Source organism: Bombina bombina, chromosome 6, assembly GCF_027579735.1.
Source record: "Bombina bombina isolate aBomBom1 chromosome 6, aBomBom1.pri, whole genome shotgun sequence".
In the NCBI taxonomy this organism is placed as follows: Eukaryota; Metazoa; Chordata; class Amphibia; order Anura; family Bombinatoridae; genus Bombina; species Bombina bombina.
In genome coordinates this window covers 714,195,521-714,223,274 of record NC_069504.1, presented here as the reverse complement: position 1 = coordinate 714,223,274, position 27,754 = coordinate 714,195,521, and the positions used below count along the sequence as shown (strand labels likewise).

The following is a 27,754-nucleotide window of genomic DNA, read 5'->3' as shown; positions in this document are numbered from 1 at the left end:
CCTGGTATTTTGGGGCTGGACTGTACTGTGAAGTCAGGATCAGACTGATATGCTACAGGAAAGTTCTTCTCTGTGAAAGGCACATATTGAGCAAAAAGAGGCTGCTTCTAGGGTGGTAACTAGCCATAGAACAAGCTATTATGCTATTGTTCGTTCCCAGGTTGAGCGCTTCTCTCTTTTATTTATGCAAATTATGACACTTGGGGAAGTCTCCCTAAGTGTGATGCGGGAATCCAGACGTGGACCCGTTGCTCAGTGTGCCTAGAGGGATATGGCTGCACCTCACTGACGAGGCCCACAATAGGCCGAAACGTACGTCTGGGGTTTTGCTGTTTCTCTTGTTCAGAGAGGGATTGCCTGGTATTTCGGGGCTGGACTGTACTGTGAAGTCAGGATCAGACTGATATGCTACAGGAAAGTTCTTCTCTGTGAAAGGCACATATTGAGCAAAAAGAGGCTGCTTCTAGGGTGGTAACTAGCCATAGAACAAGCTATTATGCTATTGTTCGTTCCCAGGTTGAGCGCTTCTCTCTTTTATTTATGCAAATTATGACACTTGGGGAAGTCTCCCTAAGTGTGATGCGGGAATCCAGACGTGGACCCGTTGCTCAGTGTGCCTAGAGGGATATGGCTGCACCTCACTGACGAGGCCCACAATAGGCCGAAACGTACGTCTGGGGTTTTGCTGTTTCTCTTGTTCAGAGAGGGATTGCCTGGTATTTCGGGGCTGGACTGTACTGTGAAGTCAGGATCAGACTGATATGCTACAGGAAAGTTCTTCTCTGTGAAAGGCACATATTGAGCAAAAAGAGGCTGCTTCTAGGGTGGTAACTAGCCATAGAACAAGCTATTATGCTATTGTTCGTTCCCAGGTTGAGCGCTTCTCTCTTTTATTTATGCAAATTATGACACTTGGGGAAGTCTCCCTAAGTGTGATGCGGGAATCCAGACGTGGACCCGTTGCTCAGTGTGCCTAGAGGGATATGGCTGCACCTCACTGACGAGGCCCACAATAGGCCGAAACGTACGTCTGGGGTTTTGCTGTTTCTCTTGTTCAGAGAGGGATTGCCTGGTATTTCGGGGCTGGACTGTACTGTGAAGTCAGGATCAGACTGATATGCTACAGGAAAGTTCTTCTCTGTGAAAGGCACATATTGAGCAAAAAGAGGCTGCTTCTAGGGTGGTAACTAGCCATAGAACAAGCTATTATGCTATTGTTCGTTCCCAGGTTGAGCGCTTCTCTCTTTTATTTATGCAAATTATGACACTTGGGGAAGTCTCCCTAAGTGTGATGCGGGAATCCAGACGTGGACCCGTTGCTCAGTGTGCCTAGAGGGATATGGCTGCACCTCACTGACGAGGCCCACAATAGGCCGAAACGTACGTCTGGGGTTTTGCTGTTTCTCTTGTTCAGAGAGGGATTGCCTGGTATTTCGGGGCTGGACTGTACTGTGAAGTCAGGATCAGACTGATATGCTACAGGAAAGTTCTTCTCTGTGAAAGGCACATATTGAGCAAAAAGAGGCTGCTTCTAGGGTGGTAACTAGCCATAGAACAAGCTATTATGCTATTGTTCGTTCCCAGGTTGAGCGCTTCTCTCTTTTATTTATGCAAATTATGACACTTGGGGAAGTCTCCCTAAGTGTGATGCGGGAATCCAGACGTGGACCCGTTGCTCAGTGTGCCTAGAGGGATATGGCTGCACCTCACTGACGAGGCCCACAATAGGCCGAAACGTACGTCTGGGGTTTTGCTGTTTCTCTTGTTCAGAGAGGGATTGCCTGGTATTTCGGGGCTGGACTGTACTGTGAAGTCAGGATCAGACTGATATGCTACAGGAAAGTTCTTCTCTGTGAAAGGCACATATTGAGCAAAAAGAGGCTGCTTCTAGGGTGGTAACTAGCCATAGAACAAGCTATTATGCTATTGTTCGTTCCCAGGTTGAGCGCTTCTCTCTTTTATTTATGCAAATTATGACACTTGGGGAAGTCTCCCTAAGTGTGATGCGGGAATCCAGACGTGGACCCGTTGCTCAGTGTGCCTAGAGGGATATGGCTGCACCTCACTGACGAGGCCCACAATAGGCCGAAACGTACGTCTGGGGTTTTGCTGTTTCTCTTGTTCAGAGAGGGATTGCCTGGTATTTTGGGGCTGGACTGTACTGTGAAGTCAGGATCAGACTGATATGCTACAGGAAAGTTCTTCTCTGTGAAAGGCACATATTGAGCAAAAAGAGGCTGCTTCTAGGGTGGTAACTAGCCATAGAACAAGCTATTATGCTATTGTTCGTTCCCAGGTTGAGCGCTTCTCTCTTTTATTTATGCAAATTAATGGATGTGTGTTGAGTTTTTTTAAGGGGACAGCAAATTTATACTGTTATACAGGCTGTACACTCACTACTTTACATTGTAGCAAAGTGTCATTTCTTTAGTGTTGTCACATGCAAATATATAATAAAATATTTACAAAAATGTGAGGGTGTACTCACTTTTGTGAGATACTGTGTATATATATATATATATATATATATATATATATATATACATACAAAAACAAAAAGAAATCAGCGCTTGAAGTGTATGAGTTATCTGTTGGTCTTAATATATATTCCCATCCACTACCCAGAATATATATATATATATATATATATATATAAGACAAGTACAAATTATGTAGCAAACAGTCTCATTAGTTGTAAAGGGGTCAGTCTATGGATCTATAATGTTCCTTATACTCCACAGTGCTAGTCCCCGTGTGCTGTAGATATTTGGCAGCCCGTCTGTAAAAAAGGGTGATCCCCCGCAGGGCAAGGTTCCTCTTAGGTATCTAAAAAGTATGGAACAAGACAGGCACACAAGGGCACACTTCGTGTAATACGTTCAAACTTTGTGTATAATTAACAGGGGGAAAAATCCAAGCTCACCTAATATACCCTCACGATATGAGGTATTTGAAAGGCAATTGTGTTAGTGTGGTCTCATTCCTTACGGTCCTCTTGTTTGTCCACGGTTCCTCAGTTGCCCAAGTGCTTCTTAAGAGTCCCAAGTTGCAATAGTATTTCTCAAATTATGGGTTAATACCAGTGGATAGGGGAGTGAAAAGACCTGTGTGCTAATATGTAATATTACTGTATATACACACCTCTAACACAGTATTATAGGGTGTAACCAGATATTTAATTGTTTGCTTGTAACGTAGCATACAAAGAATCCCACTTTAGTTTATAAGTAGGCAAACATAAAAAACATACACACATAAAATTTAATAGTATGCAACTATAGAGCCGTAGTCAGCACCAAAGGATATTCTCTAAGCTGCTGCACTACAGTCAATTGTGTAGCAGCCGAGTCCTTATGCAGCTCCGTGTTTGCACTACGTGCAGTGTCGTGACGTTTGGCGGGGGGGTTACTTCATCAGAGGTATGATGAAGTAACCCATTGGTTACGAAACGCGTTAGGCTCCGCCCCCCGCCAAACGTCATGACACTGCACGTAGTGCAAACAGCGAGCTGCATAAGGACTCGGCTGCTACACAATTGACTATAGTGCAGCAGCTTAGAGAATATCCTTTGGTGCTCCTTAGCTGAAATATTGTACAACAGAGTGATTTAGCCGGCCTAGGTTCACGATCTGAAACACAGGATCAAACAACCGGTCTGACTACGGCTCTATAGTTGCATACTTTTAAATTTTATGTGTGTATGTTTTTTATGTTTGCCTACTTATAAACTAAAGTGGGATTCTTTGTATGCTACGTTACAAGCAAACGATTAAATATCTGGTTATACCCTATAATACTGTGTTAGAGGTGTGTATACACGGTAATATTACATATTAGCACACAGGTCTTTTCACTCCCCTATCCACTGGTATTAAACCATAATATGAGAAATACTATTGCAACTTGGGACTCTTAAGAAGCACTTGGACAACTGAGGAACCGTGGACAAACAAGAGGACCGTAAGGAGTGAGACCACACTAACACAAGTGCCTTTCAAATACCTCATATCGTGAGGGTAAATCAGGTGAGCGTGAATTTTTCCCCCTGTTAATTATACACAAAGTTTGATCGTATTACATGAAGTGTGCCCTTGTGCGCCTGTCTTGTTCCATACTTTATATATATATATATATATATATATATATATATATATATATATATATATATATATATATATATATTTATATTTATGCATACAGTTTTATTATCAAAATTATTCAATCCCCATTGCATATCAGGTTTATTGTTAAAATGTACAGATGTTCAGCTGTTTGCAATGAACAAATCAATCAAAAGCAATTGAAATAGCTCAACACAACAAATGCTTCAAGTGGTTTCCCCAAATTCAACTGAACGTGCAACTTTTAATGAATTATGCAGTCTCAAAATTATTCAACCCCCTGAATTGAATCCCTCACAACATCACAAATATGAAAAACTGGTGTTGTCTCAAGCACAACTGATGCAACTAATCAAGGGCTTAAGTAGTTGCCCCAGGTGTGCTTGAGCCAGAAAACATGAAATACCTGAACTGGTTAGGGGTTTGTTGAGTGTCATGTTTGACTGCATGTTAGAAATATGGCTAAGACAAAAGAATGGTCCAAAAAGTTAAGAGAAGAGATCACTGCCCTTCACAAATAAGTAACAGGATACAAAAAGATAGCAAAGGCACTGGATGTTCCTAGAGACAACGTTGGAAGCATAGTTTGCAATTTCAAAGTTAACAGAATGGTGGTTACATTACCTGGATGGGACAGAAAGAGGAAGCTATCAATGGTTGCAACCAGATTTCTGAGAAGGCAGGTTGAAAAAAACCTTTGAGTGACTGCAAAAGACCTGCAGCAAGATTTGGTGACAACAGGCACTGAGGTTTCAGTTTGCACAGTATGGCGCGTACTAGACATGTGCGTTTCGTTTCGTTCCAAATCGAACTTCAAACAAATTCGCCAAATTCAGAGATTCAAATTGATTTGAATATCCAAATTACCCTAGCAATGAAACCAAACGTATCTGAATGCGTTTGTAACAAATAAATCTGAATTAGTTCGGATTTATTTGTTACATTCGAATGGCCATGGACTAATCACAATTCAGTATAAAAATTAAATTTAGTGAGATAGAACAGTGAAATAATTCCGTTTGTGTAACTTGGAACCATCTGAATCAACATACCACATACCGTACTTCCCGAATTTACAAATCAAATCTGAAACGAATACATCCGAATACATCCAAATTTATTCGAATCCGAGATAAGCTGAAACGAATATATTCAAATGTATCCAAATTTAAAACGATCCGAAACGAAATTTTAAAAAATCTGAATCGGTCCGAAATGAACCAAAACAATTTTTTCCGCTGCGCACATGTCTAGCATGTACTAAATGCAGAAGGTTTTCATGCCAGAACTCCAAGACGTACACCATTACTGAGTTGGCTCCAATATGCTCAAAATCATATAAATAAGCCAAAGAAACTTTGGGATTCTGTTCTGTGAAGCGATGAAACAAAACTGGAACTTTTCAACCTTATGGATCAGCGGTATGTCTGGAGGAAGAAGAATGTACCCTCGCTGAAAAGAACACTCTGTCTACAGTTAAGCATGATGGTGGCTTGGTGATGCTCTGGGGCTGTTTTGCATCCTCTGGCACTGGAAACCTGCAGTGTGTAGAAGGCAAGATGAATTCATTGAGGTATCAGGATATCCTAGGAGAATACTCCATGCCATTTGTGAGGAAGCTGAAGCTTGGGCGTCATTGGACCTTACAACAGGACAATGATCCCAAACATACCTCAAATTCCACCAAGGCTTGGCTGCACAAGAAGTCTTGGAAGATTCTACAGTGGCCATCACAGTCACCTGAATTGAACCCCACAGAATATCTCTGGTGGGATTTGAAGAAGATGTTTGCAGCAAGCAAAACCAAGAATATAACTGATCTAGAGGCCATTGCTTATGAGAAATGGGCTAAGATTCCTCAGAAAGGCTGCTAGAAGCTGGTGTCTGGCTATGCATCTTGTTTGTAGCAGGTCATAACAGCAAAAGGTTGCTCTACTAAGTACTATATATATATATATATATATATATATATATATATATATATATATATATATATGTGTGTATACATATATATTTATGTGTTTATATGTGTATATAGGTCTGTAAATAGATATATACACATATAAATACATATGTACACATATATATATATATATATATATATATATATATATTCCTTACGAAAGAGATGCACTCACAGGTCTTGTTTCAGGGTGAAAAACAAAGTCTTGCTTATTGATGAAACGTTTTCAGGGATATCTTCCCCTTTATCAGCATGCTGAAAAACGTTTCATCAATAAACAAGACTTTGTTTTTCACCCTGAAACAAGACCTGTGAGTGCATCTCTTTTGTAAGGAATATATTTTGCATATTTGCACCCAGGCGGATGTCCCTAGGAGGGTAACACAGCTAGATGGACAGTATTATATATATATATATATATATATATATATATATATATATATATATATATATATATATATATATATATATATATATATACATATATATATATATATATATATATATATATATATATATATATATATATATATATATACACACACATACATATACATCTTTAGACCGGTATATGTATGTATCTCAATGTTTAAGCCCCTTTGTGGCTTTTTTTTTTGTTTTTTTTTTAAACACCCCTTATAACCTTTTGTGCAATATTTTTTTTTTAAATAATTTTTATTAGACAGTTAACCACAGCTCTGAAATTACGATAATGATTCTAGGGTAAATCGCGATTGCCCTCACACAATCGCAATTGCGCTCAACTTGAAATATAAGCGCAATTTAACTGGCACACAAATGATCGTGAAAACCTTTGTGGTTTGTAATATAGCCCTTACTGTCTCTTTAAGGCAAATATGGCAGCACATAAGTCTGAACTAATGAAAATGTGAACATAATATTTGAATATAAATATACTGTAGCAACAGTTGCTTCTATTAATACTTTTTCAAGTGCATTATGTTAGAGGCCATTATGTAAAAAACAAAAACAAAAAAACAGTACATTTGTGCTATGTCATTTGAACTACATTTCAAGCTATATTTTCAAGTTACAGAACAGAAAAGATTTCTAGAGAGAACCATTATTATTCTATGCAGGTTCTATTTTAAGGAAAAAATATCATTACACATTATAGACACAACAAGGTCCTTTACACAATATTTTTTCCACTGAAGGATTAAATGCTAAATTTTAAGCAGATTTTACCAAGCATATTGAAAGTAACTTAAAATGGGTTTCCAAACATATTTTCCAAATGTGCATACATTAGGAATTCTGTTCACTGGAAGTAAATAATGACAAATAATGACAAACAATATCTATGCTAAGACAAAATATGTTGCAATGTCTATTAAGGGCCTTTGCTAAATCTAAATCGATACCAGTGATTTATTTTCTTTTGTCCATATATTTCTAATTAATTCTCCATATAAACTAAACTAATGGCCTCCTCCCTAGACTAAAGGGACAGTCAACGCAAACATTTTTATTGTTTAAAAAGATAGATAATCCCTTTATTACCCATTCCCCAGTTTTGCACAGAAAACGTGGTTATTTTAATACACTTTTTACCTCTGTGATTTTCTTGTAGCTAAGCCTCTTCTGACAGCCCCCTGATCAAATGCCTTTTTAATTATTATCTATTGACTTGCATTTAAGCCAATTAGTGCTGTATTGTACGCAATCCATAGGCATGAGCACAATGTTATCTATATGGCTCACATGAACTATCACTCCCCTGTTGTGAAAAGCGAATAAAAAAGCATGTGATTAAGAGTCTGTCTGTAGTGACCTAGAAACAGGCAGAAATTTAGAGGTTTGAATGTTATAAAGTATATTAATATAACAATGTTGGTTGTGCAAAGCTGGGGAATGGGTAGTAAAGGCGTTATTTATCTTTTTAAACAATAACAATTTTTGTGTTGACTGTCCCTTTAATACCAGGCTATAAAATTCTGCACCCATACAACACATCCCCTCCTGCATAGGTTGCATTTAGCTATGGAATTTCACAGTATGCGCTTTACTCTTCCCATTATAAATCATACCCACTCATTTGACTTCAATGTGAGGATCCATTGGATAAGACTTTGGATTTGCTTTGACTTATTTACAAGTTTGTGTCTATTACTTAGAGAAAGTATGGGAATGAATCAAGATAATGTCACACCTCCCCACTAGGGTTTCCAGGACAGGGAGGATAGGCAGGGCCAGATTTGCCATTAGGCACAGTAGGCATGTGCCTACAGGCGCATTGCAGCAGGGGCACCCCGGCCAGAGTCAGTGTATTTAAAAACAAACAAAAAATGTGTCTTAACATATACATAGCAGAACCGCGTGCAGACTACAGAGGTGTCCCGGTGCTGTCAAATTGCTTTTTTCCTAAATTGTTTGCTAATTAGTACGGTAGAACCTTTGTCCTTTAGAGAGGAAATACAATATGTATATAAATATGGAGCCCACAAGTTTCAACATATAGAGAACTGCAAGCTGGCTGCAGAAAGATGAGTCCTATTGCTGTCAAATTGCTTTTTCCTTGCTTGCTAATTACTGAATAAAATGACTGTATATTTAGGAGTAATAAATAACTGACTTAGATAACTGACTGTTTTTTTTTTTTGTTTGATTTGATTAGCAGCCTGTAACCTCTTTCCTTTATTCCTTCCTCATTCTTCCCCAGGGAGAGGAGACATTACATAGTGTGAATGGCAGCAGTATGTGTTGTGCTGCTGGAACTGTGTATCTCTGCTGATAAGCTTTGTATTCATTAACCCGCTGCCAAGTTATATTCAAGACCAACATTTACATTTAAAGGCAAGCAGCTAGTGTGCCTAAGGGGGGCAATTTACCTGTTACTAAGCTAAGCACTCTATTATGGACTATATTATGATTGTGTGTGTGTATATATATATATATGTGTGTGTGTATGTGTATATACCCAGCAGGATGGGGCAGCTACAATACAGAAAAGGGTTTTGGCGGTTTGGGGTGCCCTAACTAATGATCGAGGGAGGGGGGAGGGAAACTATGCTACAGAAAATAATGAAATAAATAAAAAAATAATAATAATAAAAAAGTTGTGCCTACAGGCACCTGAGATGTAAATCCGGCCCTGTCTGAAGCAGAGTTCCTAAATGTGGAGGGGGAAATGGAATGAGTGACATCTTGAAAGATCACCCATGGCAGAATGTGTGTTGTATGTATTATTAAATTGTCAATCTATACAAACATGTATATTATATATATATATACACAGACACATTTATGTGATTGTATATTATATATATATATATATATATATATATATATATATATATATTTATATAAAATATATATATATTTATATATATATATATATATAAATATATTTATATACACACACATACATATAATACTACACTACTGGTCAAAAGTTTTAGAATACCTCCAATTTTCTAGTTTCTATTGAAATTTAAGCAGTTGAAGTCCAATGAATAACCTGAAATGTCACAATTTAAGCCAGAGGCTTAAGAAGCAAGTTTAGGTTAATATACTCTGAAAAATAATGTACATTTTAAAGTTATGAACAAAAGCCTTTTAAAAAGATGAATTATAAGGTGTCAGTGAGCACAGTTTACTACACCATCTAATGGCACCCAAACCCACAATAGAGGCAGAATACAAGTTTCTGGAGTCAAAAACTGCTCACATGACAAAAGCTTTAAGCTCAGCTTAACACTGGTAAGCAAGCAAGTCTCACTTTTAACTTTGAATAGATGACTTTAAGCTGCAGGTGTGACAGGTTGAGTGGCAGCAAGAAAGCCATTGCTAACATGGTAAAATAAGAGAAAGGAGCTTGCCTGGGCCGTGAAGTACTGCCAGTGAATTACTGAAGACTGGAAGGTCTTATGGACCAACAATTCTAAATGTAATATCTTTGGTTCATCACGTGGGGGTTTTCTATGGCTTTGATTAGGTTCTTCATTGTTTGACACCAACTGTAAAACATGGAGGAGGGACAGTGGTGATTTGGGGCTCTTTTGCTGGATCCAGAGTTGTTAACTTGCAAAGAGTGAATGGCATCCTGAACCAAAAAGACTATCACAGCTCAATGTTTTTCACTTATAAAATGTAATCTTAGCTAATTTTAGCTTAACCCCTTAATTACTGTAACTTTCAGAGAAAAACTTGCCCAAAATACCTGAGCATTTGTAGCATTTTTGCTATTACTCTATTTAAACAGAAATTGAGCCTTGTTTTGTTTTTTTTACCTGTCAAAACTATATATATTTTTGAAGTAGACAACCCAAGGTATTGATCTAGGCCCATTTTGGTATATTTCATGCTACCATTTCATCGCCAAATGTGATAAAAAAAAATATATTGTTAACTTTTTCACAAACTTTGGGGTTCTCACTGAAATTATTTACATTCTGTTTGTGCAATCATGGCACAGAAATAGAAGACATATTTGGCTTTGCCATTGTTGTTTGGTAACTAGAAGGCTGCTAATTGCAGCTGCGCACCTCACTTTAATTATTCCCAGCAGTGACGGGGTTAATTAGGTAGCTTGTAAGGTTAATTTTAGCTTAAGTGTAGAGATTATCCTCTCACCTGACACTTCCCACCCCCTGATCCCTACCTGATCCCTCCCAAACAGATCTCTTGCCTCCCTCACCCCCCACTGGTCACCACCATCTTAGGTACTGGCAGACAGTGTGCCAGTTTGAAGATTTAAGGATTTTTTTATTGATTAAAAAAAAAATTATTAGCTGCAGTGTGGGATCCCTCCCTTACCATCCAACCTCCCTGATCCCTTCCAAACAGCTCTCTTATCCTCCTGCCTCTAACTATTATCCACCATCTTAGGTACTGGTAACTGTCTGCCAGTACCTATAAATCAATTTTTATACCATTTAAAAATATATATATCATTCTTTAATTTCCTGTAGTGTAGTGGTCCCCCCTACCTCACCACCTCATGCGATCCTCAGTTAGGGATCCCCCACCCCATTTTTCTGTAGTGTAGCTGCCCCATCCCTCCCTGTCCCTTTATTTTTATTTTCTGTAGAGTAGGGTCCTCCCTCCCCATCACTCTCCCCTCTGTTTCTGGGCCACCCACCTGCCTCCTGGATTCCCTCCCACACCTACTGCTGGCACCAGCAGATGATCATTACAGACAGTGGCACAGACAGTGTCACTGTGTGTAGCAATCTGACATCTGCCTCATATGGAACCGAAGCACCGATCACGCTCCGGCTCCATATGCGGAAGATGCCTGGAGCTCAGGAACTCCAGGTCTCGGCTGTAACTTACCAGCCGAGACTAATGGAGCTTCCTCAAGCTCAGACGTGCATATATACATTGTGCGGTACAATAGCCAAAGTACTGCACAACGTATATAAACGTCTATTTTGGTGAATGGTTTAATACTGGCTTACATTTTATCTGGGTGGTCAGTGAAATCAGCTAGGTGGTGCTCCCATTAAATAGGTCCTGGGGAGAACACTGCCGCATATTGCAGTACCATCCAATACCTTCTGTTATATGCCTAGCTGGTCAGGGCTTTATCCTACATCAAAAGAATGACCAAAGCATATCTCTAGGCTTTGTCAGAACTACTCTGGAAGCAAAGAACAAGATAGTATGCTTGAAATCATGGAATGGCCAACACACTCTCCAGACAGAATGTTGAAAGCAGAGTGACCTACAATTTCAACACTGTGGGAACTTCTGCAAAAGTATTGGGAAGAACTTTCTGAACAAATTTTGATTTCCAGTGTAGAAAGAATGTCACATGTGTTTTCATCTGCAAAGGGTGACTACTTTGACGATTAAAACATTTTGATTAAATTTTGTTAAACATTAAGGTGCAATCATTTATTTTTTATTTCAAATTGCTTATTTGTCCCATTTTGTATTCCAAAGTACATTGAGACATTGCTGCATAAATTTCAATTAAAACTTAGAAATATTCGTGTTTTTGACCAGTAGTGTTTATAGACTTTCACCTAGATTATGAGTTTTGCATTAGGGTCAAAAAGCAGCGTTGGACGGTCCTAGCGCTGCTTTTTTACGGACGCTGGTATTACGGGTTTCCGTAACGCCACAAATATATCCATCTCTGCTCAAATCATTAACGTCAACCCAGACCCAGTAGTTAACCATATAACACTAACAAAAACATCCACGAATCACAAAAAAAACATTACACAAATTGCACTTACACTCATACAAACACTACACAATATTTTTTTAGATTTTATATTTTCATGTCAAAATAGAATGGATCAAAGTTACGAGATCTCGGGTGTTTGAAAAAAAAAGGCACACAAAACCATTTTATATTGACTTACATAGACAGACGGGAACATACACTCATATAGCTACATCTAACTACAAATATTATCACATACATATACTAATCGATTCATACAAACAATATACAGCACATTACCTACACAAATCACATTTTTATTACGAAATTTACACGATTTAGCTACTTTTTCCCACAAGAACATGACGTCACTCACTTTACGCTCAAAACAAGTGTTGGATTTTATTTCTACATACAGTTTTCTCCTCCATTGACTTCTATGGGGAAGACATGCTCGTGCACGCATCAGGCAGATTTACCTAACGCACGCAAAATGCGTATCCAAAAAAACCCATAATACCAGCGTTACAATTGTGAAACTAACTCATTCTTTCTTGCATTAGTCCCGCTATGACAAATAGATCAAGAAATGACTATTTCCCTATGGAGTTATGGCTTTTACTTCTGTGAAATTTACTACAACATCAAATTGTTATAGAAATTTAAATCATATCAACTACAAATCACCATCAACAATACGATAAATTACATCATATTTAAACGGACAGAAAAATAATTCTCACATTTCATTATTCACAAACAGTAGACAATTGTAAACACGTCTCATTTACCTCTATTATAGCATTTCATTTATTCAACTCATATGCTTGCATGAACAGCATATCTACATAGGCTTAACACATGATCATTAATGAATGCACATACATTACTTTTTATCATTCACTCATACATGTGCACTGATATTATGGGGGAATACACATATAAACAATGAACACATTTGCATCATACAACTACATTGGAAGGTTGCTTAACATTGATCCTAAAGAGGTGTGGTGCAGAACCAAGAGCGCCTATTGGCTTATACCCAAAAATAAGAGCAAAAATGACTATTTTTTTATTTTATCAAAATAAATTTTATTTTATTTCTATAGACTCATAAAATATAAAACATGTGTAAAAGCTTATCATAAAACAGGTTATGAACATTAGCACAATCGTATTCTTGATGTGTAATGGCTCTTAAGACATAAGTGAGAGATACTTTTGAAAGTTTCTACGATTATGGCAAATCTTATTTTTCTTTAGTTTGTGTTGTCAGCTTTATGTGTAGCCAGTTCTATAGTTCCCTGGATAAGCACAATTTGAGAGATGTTTATATAAAAAAAAAATCGGTTGAAAAAATTATTTTGTTAACTAAAATAAATGCGGTATTTTTAAAATTAATACTTTAAAAAGCAGAGCGGTAGTTACGTGATCTCACTGCAATCCTATTGCCTTTAGCGGCTAAAAAAAGAAAAGGGGGTAACATGCAAAAAAGTTTAACAGCCCAAAATAATCTGTATGGTTGGCCAACCTACTAACTCTAAAACAGTTCCTATATTTATAAGAATCGACTTTTTTGTGAAATGTGTTCTTAATCACAAATGTATTCTTTATAACAAATGTCTAATAGTATATAAAATAGCGTCTCACTGCTGGCACACTTTTAACTTAATATTGAGTTTGGCTAATTGTTAAACAGTATAGCAAGTAATGTATCAAATAATGTCTCGCTAATGACACACTCCTAAATCAATATTGAAGTAAGCTAGTTGTTAGACCCAGATATCAATAGGCAATTCTTGGCATTGTATAATGTCAGTAGATTCTTTCAGCAAAGTACTTGCTGTCCGTCTCCAACAGTTTAAAAAACAACCAAGGCAGTATTTTTCTTGAGCTATTCAAAGGGATTCCCTAGTAAGCCATCTGTACGTTATAAAGTATGTCCCACTATGTCAAAATCCTAACAAGTGCACTTGTAGATAATGTACCTTTAGTCTTTAGACCAGTGCTTTCCAAACTGTGTGTCGTGACACATTAGTGTGTCGGCAGCAGTGTGTAGGTGTGTCCCTGCTTCAGCACAAATTTTTTTGAATTGTAATTTTAAAAAAAAAGTTTTTTTGTTTCCGACTTTCCGCCTGCTTGCTACCAATTAACATGGTTGACTCGTGATTGATACCTAGTGGGTCACAGATCATCTTACCAGGGCTTGACAAACCCAGGAGCCTGGAGCCACTGGCTCCTAGAATTTTACCCCATGGCTCCTAACTTTTTGGGTTATTCTCCATATATCTATATACAAATCCAACTGTCTGGCTCCTAAAAATATGCCTGGCTCCTAAATATTCTTACTGGCTCCTAATTTTTGAACATATTTGTCAAACACTTAACCTATTGCCGCAGCTCAGTGGGAACTGAAACTATTCCCATTGGCGGCTTTGGCGGCACATTGGCTCTCGAATGCACGTGTAGTCTCCTCAATCAGCTTGTGGCTGCATGTATAGTCAGTGAGTGGGCCTGCAGTGTGGGCTGTAGTCAGTGTAACTCGCAGAGCTCTGAGGGTGGCAGCTTAAACGCTGAGTTAAAGGCAGAAGTCAAAGTGTTTTGTTTTTTTCCAGCTAGCTCCCATGCTTGATGAGGAAATGCGAGTATCTTTATCTAATATTCCACCAAATATTCAGAAACTGTGTTCATCCCATCAACCTCAAACATTCTATCAATATAGTAAGTAGCTATTGGTGTTATTAAACTTTTTTTTTATTTTTGCACATACATACTGTTACTTGTAAATACATTTAGTTATTATATTATTTATGTACTAGTCCTAAAGCCCGTTGACACGGGCCGTGTTATGTTGTTATTTTCTCTCTCTCTCTCTCTCTCTCTCTCTCTCTCTCTCTCTCTCTCTCTCTCTCTCTCTCCTCGCGCGCCTCTGTGTTACAGCTGAGCTGCCGGGTCCTCGCGCGCCTCTGTGTTACAGCTGAGCTGCCGGGTCCTCGCGCGCCTCTGTGGGTCCTCGCGCGCCTCTGTGTTACAGCTGAGCTGCCGGGTCCTCGCGCGCCTCTGTGTTACAGCTGAGCTGCCGGGTCCTCGCGCGCCTCTGTGTTACAGCTGAGCTGCCGGGTCCTCGCGGCAAGAGTTTGTCTGAACTGCGCATGACGGCTTCAGACAAACTCTTGTCTTTTATTATATAGGATGTGTCCGTATCTCTAAAAACAGGTTAGTTTAACCTCCTGTTTGTTAGTACAACTCAATTACTGTGTCGTGAAATTATGTAGGTTTAAAAAGTGTGTCAGCAACTTGAAAAGTTTGGAAAGCTCTGCTTTAGACCTTTGTTGTTGGTCCATAAAGTGTTTGAAGTAGCTTCCGTATTTAGTAGTTTTAACTTTTGTAGTCCGCCGATACTGGAGCCGTCCGTCTCTTCAGCTTCCTAACAGCTGTTTGCCCCAAATCCGCGCCTTCTCCGAGATAGGCTGTGATTGTGTCAGGGTTTTTTCCCTGTTGTTTGCCATGTGCTGCTGGCAGCCATTTTACTCACCTCTCTTCCTGACTATGGTGCATTGTGGGGGATGCTGCTCAATTCCTGCACTTCCTTTTATGGCCAGACTGGTGTGCATCATCCATGTGAGACAGGATGCAGTCTCAGAATTGTGATGTCATCACTTATTATTTAAAGGGCCTCTGTTCAGTATGCTTTGCCTTTGCATTGTCTCAGACCTGTTTGTGAGAGTACCTGAGGTCCTTCCTGGTTCCTGATCCCTGGCTTGTTCCTGACTCTGCTGTTTTCCTTGTTCCTGACTCGGCTCGTCTGACTACCAGCTCTGGTTTTGACTCCTGGCTTGTTATTTAACTTGTGGACTTTTTATTATTTTTTTGCTATTAATAAAGGTGTGATTATTTTTGCACTTCTCGTATAAGTCTGATTCCTGGCACCCTGACATTACGCAAAGGCCATGAATCCTGATGGTGCTAATAATCCACCTTTACCTGCCATAATTTCCAGGATGAATCTCTCTCTCTCTCTCTCTCTCTCTCTCTCTCTCTCTCTCTCTCTCTCTCTCTCTCTCTCTCTCTCTATATATATATATATATATATATATATATATATATACAATATTGACATCTCGCCAATCACTTATATATACAATATTAGAGATGTCAGCCGGAAGATCTTCATTATTATTGCGATTTTAATGGGACGCGTACAATATTGACATCTCGCAAATCACTTACATATACAATATTATAGATGTCAGCTGGAAGATCGTCATTATTATTGCGATTTTAATGGAACGCGTACAATATTGACATCTCGTCAATCACTTATATATACAATATTATAGATGTCAGCTGTTACTTTATCGTTTACAAACAATATTGCAGCAACATTGATCCATGAGATTCTATGCCATTATACACAAGTATGCACTTTCATTCATGTATGCGTGGACGTGTGCTTTTTACTATAAGATTGCGTTTATTAAGTATTTATTACGCATATGAACAAACATTACGAAGATGCACTGTATATGTTATGTTTTACACTTTCACATTGCGATTCATTGGGGGGAAACAACATTTCAGCAAACTCCAAAAAAAACGCCCACTTTGAAAGCATTCGCGCCGCTCACATACAAACAAGTGTATACAATCAGCAATCATTACGAACTCGCTACCATTGGACTAATTGCATTATAAAACACCCAAACAACATGGCCAAAGCGTCCCTTGTGATCAACATTGTATCAAATCGCTTTTGTGTTTTTGCATACCTTGTTACTCCTTGTGTGTTTGCTCTGCTGTTTGGCTTTGTGCTGCTTAGCTTGGCAAATATGGATGATCCTCAGTTAGCTGCTGCTGGTGCTGCTGCACGAGTAGTGGTCAATAGAATCAGGCGGGCTCGGTGTCTCCAAGAGAGACAAAGTGCTTGTTTGGTTAGAGGTCCTTGTGTTCACAGGGTGAGGCCCACCTTGGACAACATGAGTGACTTCGAGGTTTATGACAAGTATAAGCTCAATCGCGAACAGCTCATTGGCCTTTACGATGTTCTTAACCCTCATATGGAGCCACGTAGACAAATGCGAACTGCAATCCCTGGTATGACCAAGATGCTAAGTTGCATACACGTCCTGGCCTCCGGGAGTTTTCAATCTGGAGAGGGGTACATGCATGGGCTTCCTCAGGGTACCTTCTCTGTGTTTTTTGACAACTTTCTGGACGCCATGGTACGAGTCAGTAAGCATTACATAGGATTCCCTCAAAATGATGGTGATTGGAGGCACCTGAAGAGGGAATTCTTTGCAATAGCTCGAATGCCCAATGTCTTGGGAGCAATAGATTGCACCCACATTGTGCTGCATGCTCCAGAACATGACTTGCCCTTCCGAAATCGCAAACATTTTCATAGTCTCAACGTGCAGTTTGTTTGTGACGCATGGATGCAGATTATGCACGTGTGTGCGAATTTCGGCGGGGCTTGTCATGATGCCCGCATCCTCAGACAGTCGTCCCTGTGGCGGCAGTTTGAGGGCAGACAGTTTCCCCCTGGGTGGCTCGTTGGTGAGTACTTGTGCACAACATGGTTAATTAGTTAGACAATTGCCACTGTAGTCTTAAAAAACAGTTGTGTTTGTGTAATGTGCAAAATGTGCAGCTATAGTATGCAATTTAACCATTTAATTGTCTTTCCGCAAATGTCTAGTTTTAGCTCCAAACAGATATGTAGCATCAATGGAAGGGGAACGGGAAAGAAAAAAAAAAAAAGGAGAATGGCACCACTTAGATAGGGATGTCTCACTTATAAGTAAATATAAAAATATCTTATAATATTACTTGTGGAATAGGTGCTGTACACTTTAGGAGACAATGCAAAAGAAGGTCGAAACCAACAGAAGGTTGTGTAACTAAAAAGCACTCAACATCTCTATACTAGCCAAATTAGAAATTCCATGTCCATGATTATAAGCCAAAGTGTAACTAGAAAAACACTACAATTTCCCACTAAGGGGGAAAACTAGCGGTTAAAATATCAAATTTTATTAAGTAAAAGTTAAAAATTAGACAAACACTTAAAAACAACAAGTGGTAATATCCAATCCTATAGATAATCTAATTAAACATTTCCGATATGAGTAGAAATCTTAGGCCTAGATTTGGAGTTTGGCGGTAGATGGGCTGTTAACGCTCCGCGGGCTTTTTTCTGGCCGCAGCATAAAATTAACTCTGGTATCGAGAGTTCAAACAAATGCTGCATTAGGCTCCAAAAAAGGAGCGTAGAGCATTTTTACCGCAAATGCAACTCTCGATACCAGAGTTGCTTACGGACGCGGCCAGCCTCAAAAACGTGCTCGTGCACGATTCTCCCATAGGAAATAATGGGGCTGTTTGAGCTGAAAAAAAACCTAACACCTGCAAAAAAGCAGCGTTCAGCTCCTAACGCAGCCCCATTGTTTCCTATGGGGAAACACTTCCTACGTCTGCACCTAACACTCTAACATGTACCCCGAGTCTAAACACCCCTACCCTTACACGTATTAACCCCTAATCTGCCGCCCCCGCTATCGCTGACCCCTGCATTATATTATTAACCCCTAATCTTCCGCTCTGTAAACCGCCGCAACTTACATTATCCCTATGTACCCCTAATCTGCTGCCCCTAACACCGCCGACCCCTGTATTATATTTATTAACCCCTAACCTGCCCCCCACAACGTCGCTGCCAGCTACTTACAATAATTAACCCCTAATCTGCCGAGCGGACCTGAGCGCTACTATAATAAAGTTATTAACCCCTAATCCGCCTCACTAACCCTATCATAAATAGTATTAACCCCTAATCTGCCCTCCCTAACATCGCCGACACCTAACTTCAATTATTAACCCCTAATCTGACGACCGGAGATCATCGCTATTCTAATAAATGTATTAACCCCTAAAGCTAAGTCTAACCCTAACACTAACACCCCCCTAAATTAAATATAATTTACATCTAACGAAATTAATTAACTCTTATTAAATAAATTATTCCTATTTAAAGCTAAATACTTACCTGTAAAATACATCCTAATATAGCTACAATATAAATTATAATTATATTGTAGCTATTTTAGGATTAATATTTATTTTACAGGCAACTTGGTAATTATTTTAACCAGGTACAATAGCTATTAAATAGTTAAGAACTATTTAATAGTTACCTAGTTAAAATAATAACAAAATTACCTGTAAAATAAATCCTAACCTAAGTTATAATTAAACCTAACACTACCCTATCAATAAATTAATTAAATAAACTACCTACAATTACCTACAATTAACCTAACACTACACTATCAATAAATAAATTAAATACAATTGCTACAAATAACTACAATTACATAAACTAACTAAAGTACAAAAAATAAAAAAGAACTAAGTTACAAAAAATAAAAAAATATTTACCAACATTAGAAAAATATTACAACAATTTTAAACTAATTACACCTACTCTAAGCCCCCTAATAATGATCGGAACAGCCAATAGAATGCGAGCTCAATCTGATTGGCTGATTGGATCAGCCAATCGGATTGAACTTGATTCTGATTGGCTGATTCCATCAGCCAATCAGAATATTCCTACCTTAATTCCGATTGGCTGATAGAATCCTATCAGCCAATCGGAATTCGAGGGACGCCATCTTGGATGACGTCCCTTAAAGGAACCGTCATTCGTCGGGAGACAACGGAAGAAGAGGATGGATCCGCGTCGGCTGCTTCAAGATGGACCCGCTCCGCACCGGATGGAAGAAGATCGAAGATGCCGCTTGGAGAAGATGTTTGCCGGTCCGGATGTCCTCTTCTTGCCGGATAGGAGGAAGACTTTGGAGCCTCTTCTGGACCTCTGCAGCACCGGATGCCAGGACGGATCGGTGATACCTGGATGGTGAAGACAAGGTAGGAAGATCTTCAGGGGCTTAGTGTTAGGTTTATTTAAAGGGGGGTTTGGGTTAGATTAGGGGTATGTGGGTGGTGGGTTGTAATGTTGGGGGGGGGGTATTGTATGTTTTTTTTTACAGGCAAAAGAGCTGATTTTCTTGGGGCATGCCCCGCAAAGGGCCCTGTTCAGGGCTGGTAAGGTAAAAGAGCTTTTACATTTATTAATTTAGAATAGGGTAGGGAATTTTTTATTTTGGGGGTCTTTGTTATTTTATTAGGGGGCTTAGACTAGGAGTAATTAGTTTAAAATTGTTGTAATATTTTTCTAATGTTGGTAAATATTTTTTTATTTTTTGTAACTTAGTTCTTTTTTATTTTTTGTACTTTAGTTAGTTTATGTAATTGTAGTTATTTGTAGCAATTGTATTTAATTTATTTATTGATAGTGTAGTGTTAGGTTAATTGTAGGTAATTGTAGGTAGTTTATTTAATTAATTTATTGATAGGGTAGTGTTAGGTTTAATTATAACTTAGGTTAGGATTTATTTTACAGGTAAATTTGTTATTATTTTAACTAGGTAACTATTAAATAGTTCTTAACTATTTAATAGCTATTGTACCTGGTTAAAATAATTACAAAGTTGCCTGTAAAATAAATATTAATCCTAAAATAGCTACAATGTAATTATAATTTATATTGTAGCTATATTAGGATGTATTTTACAGGTAAGTATTTAGCTTTAAATAGGAATAATTTATTTAATAAGAGTTAATTAATTTCGTTAGATTTAAATTATATTTAACTTAGGGGGTGTTAGTGTTAGGGTTAGATTTAGCTTTAGGGGTTAATCCATTTATTATAGTAGCGGTGAGCTCCGGTCGTCAGATTAGGGGTTAATAATTGAAGTTAGGTGTCGGCGATGTTAGGGAGGGCAGATTAGGGGTTAATACTATTTATGATAGGGTTAGTGAGGCGGATTAGGGGTTAATTACTTTATTATAGTAGCGGTGCGGTCCGCTCGGCAGATTAGGGGTTAATAAGTGTAGGTAGGTGTCGGCGACGTTGAGGGGGGCAGATTAGGGGTTAATAAATATAATATAGGGGTCGGCGGTGTTAGGGGCAGCAGATTAGGGGTACATAAGGATAACGTAGGTGGCGGTCGGCAGATTAGGGGTTAAAAAAATTTCATCGAGTGGCGGCGATGTGGGGGGACCTCGGTTTAGGGGTACATAGGTAGTTTATGGGTGTTAGTGTACTTTAGGGTACAGTAGTTAAGAGCTTTATGAACCGGCGTTAGCCCAGAAAGCTCTTAACTCCTGCTTTTTTCAGGCGGCTGGAGTTTTGTCGTTAGAGCTCTAACGCTCACTTCAGAAACGACTCTAAATACCAGCGTTAGAAAGATCCCATTGAAAAGATAGGATACGCAATTGACGTAAGGGGATCTGCGGTATGGAAAAGTCGCGGCTGAAAAGTGAGCGTTAGACCCTTTAATCACTGACTCCAAATACCGGCGGTAGCCTAAAACCAGCGTTAGGAGCCTCTAACGCTGGTTTTCACGGCTACCGCCGAACTCTAAATCTAGCCGTCTGTGTGCCAAGGGGTAATAGCACACTGTTGCAAAGATATTAGCAATATATACCAAGAGGAACTAAATATATATATAATTAGATATAATAAGGACAACAACTTAAAAGGATTGCTGATAAGTTGTCAGAGAAATACTAAGACAGAGCATAGATATAAGGCAATCATGAGTGCAGTTCAAATGGCACTGAGGCAGATTATAAATATACTATGGTCATAGGTACTGTTCATATATAATGTATAGGTATGATACAGTTATTGATACTGATAATATATGATATATAAGTGTAAATTAGTCGTTAATACTATTCATATATGTTGTATATACATTACTAATGAAAACAGTTACAATAAGCTGGTTGTGAGAATATGTATCAGTATGGTTAACTGATTATGTTTTCATTAGGATTACACTAGTATTATAGGGGTTAAATTTAAATGGTTCTCCCCTAATCAGTATCAACTACTAAATGGCAAATAATGTGCCAAGACCAAAACATGCCCATATGGTAACTTTAGTTTAGATAACAATTGCTGTGCTCAGTATGTTGTATATTGTAATCTTAGTCTCCTTTTGACATATTATATACTCTTAACTGAATCATATGTGACAAATGCGACAGTTGATAGTTTAATAAAACTAGAGTAAAAAGAAGTATAGCACAGTGTGCCTCACTCCAGATATAGCCACCTTTCACTAGTGCAGTCTTCTCACAACTGACTGCACCATAAGTTATAGAAAAATAGAGTGTTGGGTTTGGAAAGGGGCGCTAGAACAGCAATCTGGGTAAAGTAATAAAAAATATAAAAAATCCTTGTGTGTAAATGAAGTTAGTATAAAAATGGTAAATATCAGTGCTTATTGCACTATTAATATGAAGTAAAGTGTGAATAAAAGTGAAATATCTGTATGTCTTATAGATCACGTGATGATGTGAAAAAATAGTTGGTTCGAAACTAAGTGAATTTTGCTGTATAAGTAAAGTGCCAGTATCTAACTCTAACTGTTCCAAATGTGCATAACAATTGAATAGTTTATATAAAAATTTATATATGAATTATAAAGTGTAAAAAATCAGTGAAATCCTAAAAAAAGTCCTATAACAATGTGACTTATATTGTGTAATATTCACTGAGTATTATATGAGCAACAATGAAGATATTGCAAATGGTATAGATATTTATCCTATATAATCAACTAGGTATATAGTTAATTTACTTAATATTTTTATAAGGTTCATCCACAAGCAAGGTGTTAAATTACAATTTCAAAGTAGTAACAATGTTAAAAGCATTAACATTGTGCAAATATTATTGTAATGTGATTTATGACACCTCCAGTTAGAATAACTGTTATGATTTGCAAAAATATTAGAGTTGTAAAATACCCTTGCAGTAAATTAGGATTACCACTTATGATGTTTGTGAACCAACAAGTATGAATAATTATTTATTATGTAGGTGTGTATCAAAGTTAAAGGGACATGCCACCCACATTTTTCCTCTTTTATGATTTAGAAAGAGAATGCAATTATAAACATCTTTCTAATTTACTTATATTATCTAATTTGTTTTATTCTCTTGATATTCTTTGATGAAAAGCATATCTAGATATGCTCACTAGCTGCTGATTGGTTGCTGCACATAGAAGCCTCGTGTGATTGGCTCACCATGTGAATTGCTTTTTCTTCAACTAAGGATATCTAGAAAATGAAGCAAAATAAATAATGGAAGTAAATTGTAATGTTTAAATTTCTATTCTCTATCTGAATCATGAAAGAAAGATTTTGGGTTTAGTGGCCCTTTAAACATTGCAGTGATATCTGCTCAATGAAAAGTTAGCTCTCTGAGTGGGTCATGATTTTGAATTCATCAACTTGTGAAAACGTCTTTCAGTAACTGATGGTATCAGTACTAAAGAGTTAACGTTATACAGGTATTACGGTAATATACATAAACCCATTCAATTGCTAAGTATTTAAAACAACTCAATAGTATATACATTTTTATTTTACCTACTGCATTGCTAAGTAAATGATCATATGCCAGTGGTTATATAGTTAGTATTGTTATCCTTATAAACAAATGGTATAATGGCCTAATACAATTGACCATATATACAAAAAGTGCACGGTATACAAAGAGTGCATGGTATTAAATAGAACCTCTTAAGCTGCAGTGTAACTGCTGCAATAAACGTTAAAGGGACAGTCTAGGTCAAAATAAACTTTCATGATTCAGATAGAGCATGTAATTTTAATCAATTTTCCAATTTACTTTTATCACCAATTTTGCTTTGTTCTCTTGGTATTCTTAGTTGAAAGCTTAACCTAGGAGGTTCATATGCTAATTTCTTAGACCTTGAAGCCCACCTCTTTCAGATTGCATTTTAACAGTTTTTCACCACTAGAGGGTGTTAGTTCACATATTTCATATAGATAACACTGTGCTCGTGCACGTGAAGTAATCTGGGAGCAGGCACTGATTGGCTAGACTGCAAGTCTGTCAAAAGAACTGAAAAAAGGGGCAGTTTGCAGAGGATTAGATACAAGATAATCACAGAGGTTAAAAGTATATTATTATAACTGTGTTGGTTATGCAAAACTGGGAAATGGGTAATAAAGGGATTGTCTATCTTTTAAAACAATAAAAATTCTGGTGTAGACTGTCCCTTTAAATTTCTACCCAACCCTGTGTTATAGTATAGGGCTGCACAATCCACCCATTCTTATCTGGGAAACGAATATATATAAAGTAAGTTATTTAGGATAGAGACGCCACTTTATTTTAAAATTGAGGATCCCAAGTCCTCCAACAACAACTCCCTGACATGTTTCGCACATTAATTGTGCTTTATCAAAGGCGGAGCCGCCATTCATTTTCGCCCTTATGTAGGGATAAGTCTGTTTGGATTGGCCATGTAGCATGTAGCATGTCTTAGCTTAAATGGGCAGCTCTAGGATGCAATTTAACCATTTCTTTCTCTTTTAGCAAATGTCTGCTTTATGCCAAATATGCATAGGTAGCATGTCTTAGCTTAAATGGGTATTTATAGAATGCGCTTTAACCATGTCATTGTCTCTTTCCGCAAATGTCTAGTTTTAGCTCCAAACAGATATGTAGCATGTCTTAGCTTAAATGGGCATTTATAGAATGCACTTTAACCATGTCATTGTCTCTTTCCGCAAATGTCTAGTTTTAGTTCCAAACAGATATGTAGCATGTCTTAGCTTAAATGGGCATTTATAGAATGCGCTTTAACCATGTCATTGTCTCTTTCCGCAAATGTCTAGTTTTAGCTCCAAACAGATATGTAGCATGTCTTAACTTAAATGGGCATTTATAGAATGCGCTTTATCCATGTCATTGTCTCTTTCCGCAAATGTCTAGTTTTAGCTCCAAACAGATATGTAGCATGTCTTAGCTTAAATGGGCAGCTCTAGGATGCAATTTAACCATTTATTTCTCTTTTAGCAAATGCCTGCTTTATGCCAAATACGCATAGGTAGCATGTCTTAGCTTAAATGGGTATTTATAGAATGCGCTTTAACCATGTCATTGTCTCTTTCCGCAAATGTCTAGTTTTAGCTAAAAACAGATATGTAGCATGTCTTAGCTTAAATGGGCATTTATAGAATGTGCTTTAACCATGTCATTGTCTCTTTCCGCAAATGTCTAGTTTTAGCTCCAAACAGATATGTAGCATGTCGTAGCTTAAATGGGCATTTATAGAATGCGCTTTAACCATGTTATTGTCTCTTTCCGCAAATGTCTAGTTTTAGCTCCAAACAGATATGTAGCATGTCTTAACTTAAATGGGCAGCTCTAGGATGCCATTTAAACATTTCTTTCTCTTTTAGCAAATGTCTGCTTTATGCCACATACGCATAAGTAGCATGTCTTAGCTTAAATGGGTATTTATAAAATGCGCTTTAACCATGTCATTGTCTCTTTCCGCAAATGTCTAGTTTTAGCTCAAAACAGATATGTAGCATGTCTTAGCTTAAATGGGCATTTATAGAATGTGCTTTAACCATGTCATTGTCTCTTTCCGCAAATGTCTAGTTTTAGCTCCAAACAGATATGTAGCATGTCTTAGCTTAAATGGGCATTTATAGAATGTGCTTTAACCATGTCATTGTCTCTTTCCGCAAATGTCTAGTTTTAGCTCCAAACAGATATGTAGCATGTCTTAGCTTAAATGGGCAGCTCTAGGATGCAATTTAACCATTTCTTTCTCTTTTAGCAAATGTCTGCTTTATGCCACATACGCATAGGTAGCAAGTCTTAGCTTAAATGGGCAGATAGAGAATGCGATTTAAACATATAATTATTTTTTAAGGAAAATGTTTATTTTAGGGGATTTTCGAGTACACAAATGAATTGTATTTTAATATAATTATTTTAACTAAATTTTTAATATTTGTCATTTTGTTATGTTCATTATTTATAGGTGATTCTGGTTACATGAGCCGGCCTTGGCTCATTAGTTACGCCATTGCGTAACCCCACCGACGAGGCCCAGGGGCGCTATAATAGGGAGCACAAGCGGACTAGGGCTGTAGTGGAGAGAATGTTTGGGCTCCTCAAAATGAGACTAAGATGCCTGGACAGGTCTGGAGGAGCCCTCCAATACAGCCCTAGTAAGGTGGCGAAGATCGTTATAGCCTGCAGCGTCCTGCATAACATTGCACAGCGGGCTGGGATGCTGCAGGCCGTCCAGGCACCCCAACGCCTCCTCCAAGATGAGGAGGACGACCCTGTTCTAGTTGGGCCATTCCGGGACGAGGGGCTCAATGTCAGAGCAAACATTATCAACCGCCACTTCAGACAGTAAATAATAGAAGTTAGATAGGAGTATTGCGAATATGTGTGAATTCTAGGGAAATGAGAAGTAGAGAATTGTGCAAACATGTTATGATTGTTCATCAAATGATTATAAAATTTTTTTTGATTATTATAGGTGATGCTTCTGGCATTGGGTCCTGTAACGACTTCACCACCTGGTTTTTAAAGACAACATCAGCTGGTAAGTATAAATAATGTATGGACTGGCTGGCGGGAATTTTGCACAATCAGTCATCATATGGCATACATTTTAAAAAGTAGTATTTAGTTTACACATTACTAGATTGTTGGATACTCAGAAAGGGATTCTCTAGCAAGACTATATGCTTCAAAGTCATATTCAAAGTCACACATCAGAGGTTAGGTCTGCACAATGTATAACTCATCTTCACACTTGATTGATAGAACATAACACAAGATTCGACACAGGCTTAGTAAGCTAGTGATATAAATAGTTTCAGAAATGGGGGGGGGTGCAGAACTAATTCACACACTTCTATTAATTATTTTATTTTCACTTTTTCTGCCATTAGGGAGATGACTTCATCTAAAGACTGAAAGTGAAGAATTCAAGACTGAAAGTGAAGAATCCCAGACTGAAAATGAAGTATCCCAGACTGAAAGTGAAGAATCCTAGATTTAAAGTGATGAATACCAATGTGATCATGTCTGGCATTGTCTTTCAAATGTGCTGACCTTGAAAACCATACAAAGACATGTTCACATGGTAAATGGCAACAATTTTATGGACTAAGGCTGTGGATGCATCCTATTGGAGACACTTAGATTTTTTTTATTTTTTTTAGATGGTATTTCACAATCCTCTATTTTGAAAATGAAGAATAAGACACCTAATGAAGATAAACTGTTATTTTGAAGATAATTGCCTTTCAAAGACCATACATCCAGGTTAGTTTGCACAATGCATGCTATTTAAGAATCACAGGAGAAAGAATGTTAAAAGAATTAGGAATAGATACATGTCCTATATTAGAATATGTTTATTTTAGATACATTACACCTACTTTGTGCTAGAGAGGACTCACATTCTGACCAATCAGACAAAGTGATACATTTTATAGTTAATATAGAGGTATATTATTTGAAGGGACATGAAATATTACATTCAATTATGTTCCTCATACAATATAAATATATTTTTAAAATGTGATATGCATTATTTT

General features: G+C 37.7%; 1 protein-coding gene and 1 long non-coding RNA gene across 2 annotated transcripts in view; one reads left to right on the top strand and one right to left on the bottom strand.

Annotated features, from left to right (window-relative positions):
* LOC128663526 (uncharacterized) overlaps positions 1–27,416 on the top strand; it is a 77,170-nt gene extending 49,754 nt beyond the window's left edge. The window contains exons 2-4 of the long non-coding RNA XR_008402875.1: positions 26,686–26,751; positions 27,104–27,297; positions 27,377–27,416. This is a non-coding gene — a long non-coding RNA (uncharacterized LOC128663526). The remainder of the gene's footprint in view (positions 1–26,685; positions 26,752–27,103; positions 27,298–27,376) is intronic.
* LOC128663525 (potassium channel subfamily T member 2-like) overlaps positions 1–27,754 on the bottom strand; it is a 772,127-nt gene that overhangs the window by 167,147 nt on the left and 577,226 nt on the right. The gene's annotated exons all lie outside the window — the stretch shown is intronic.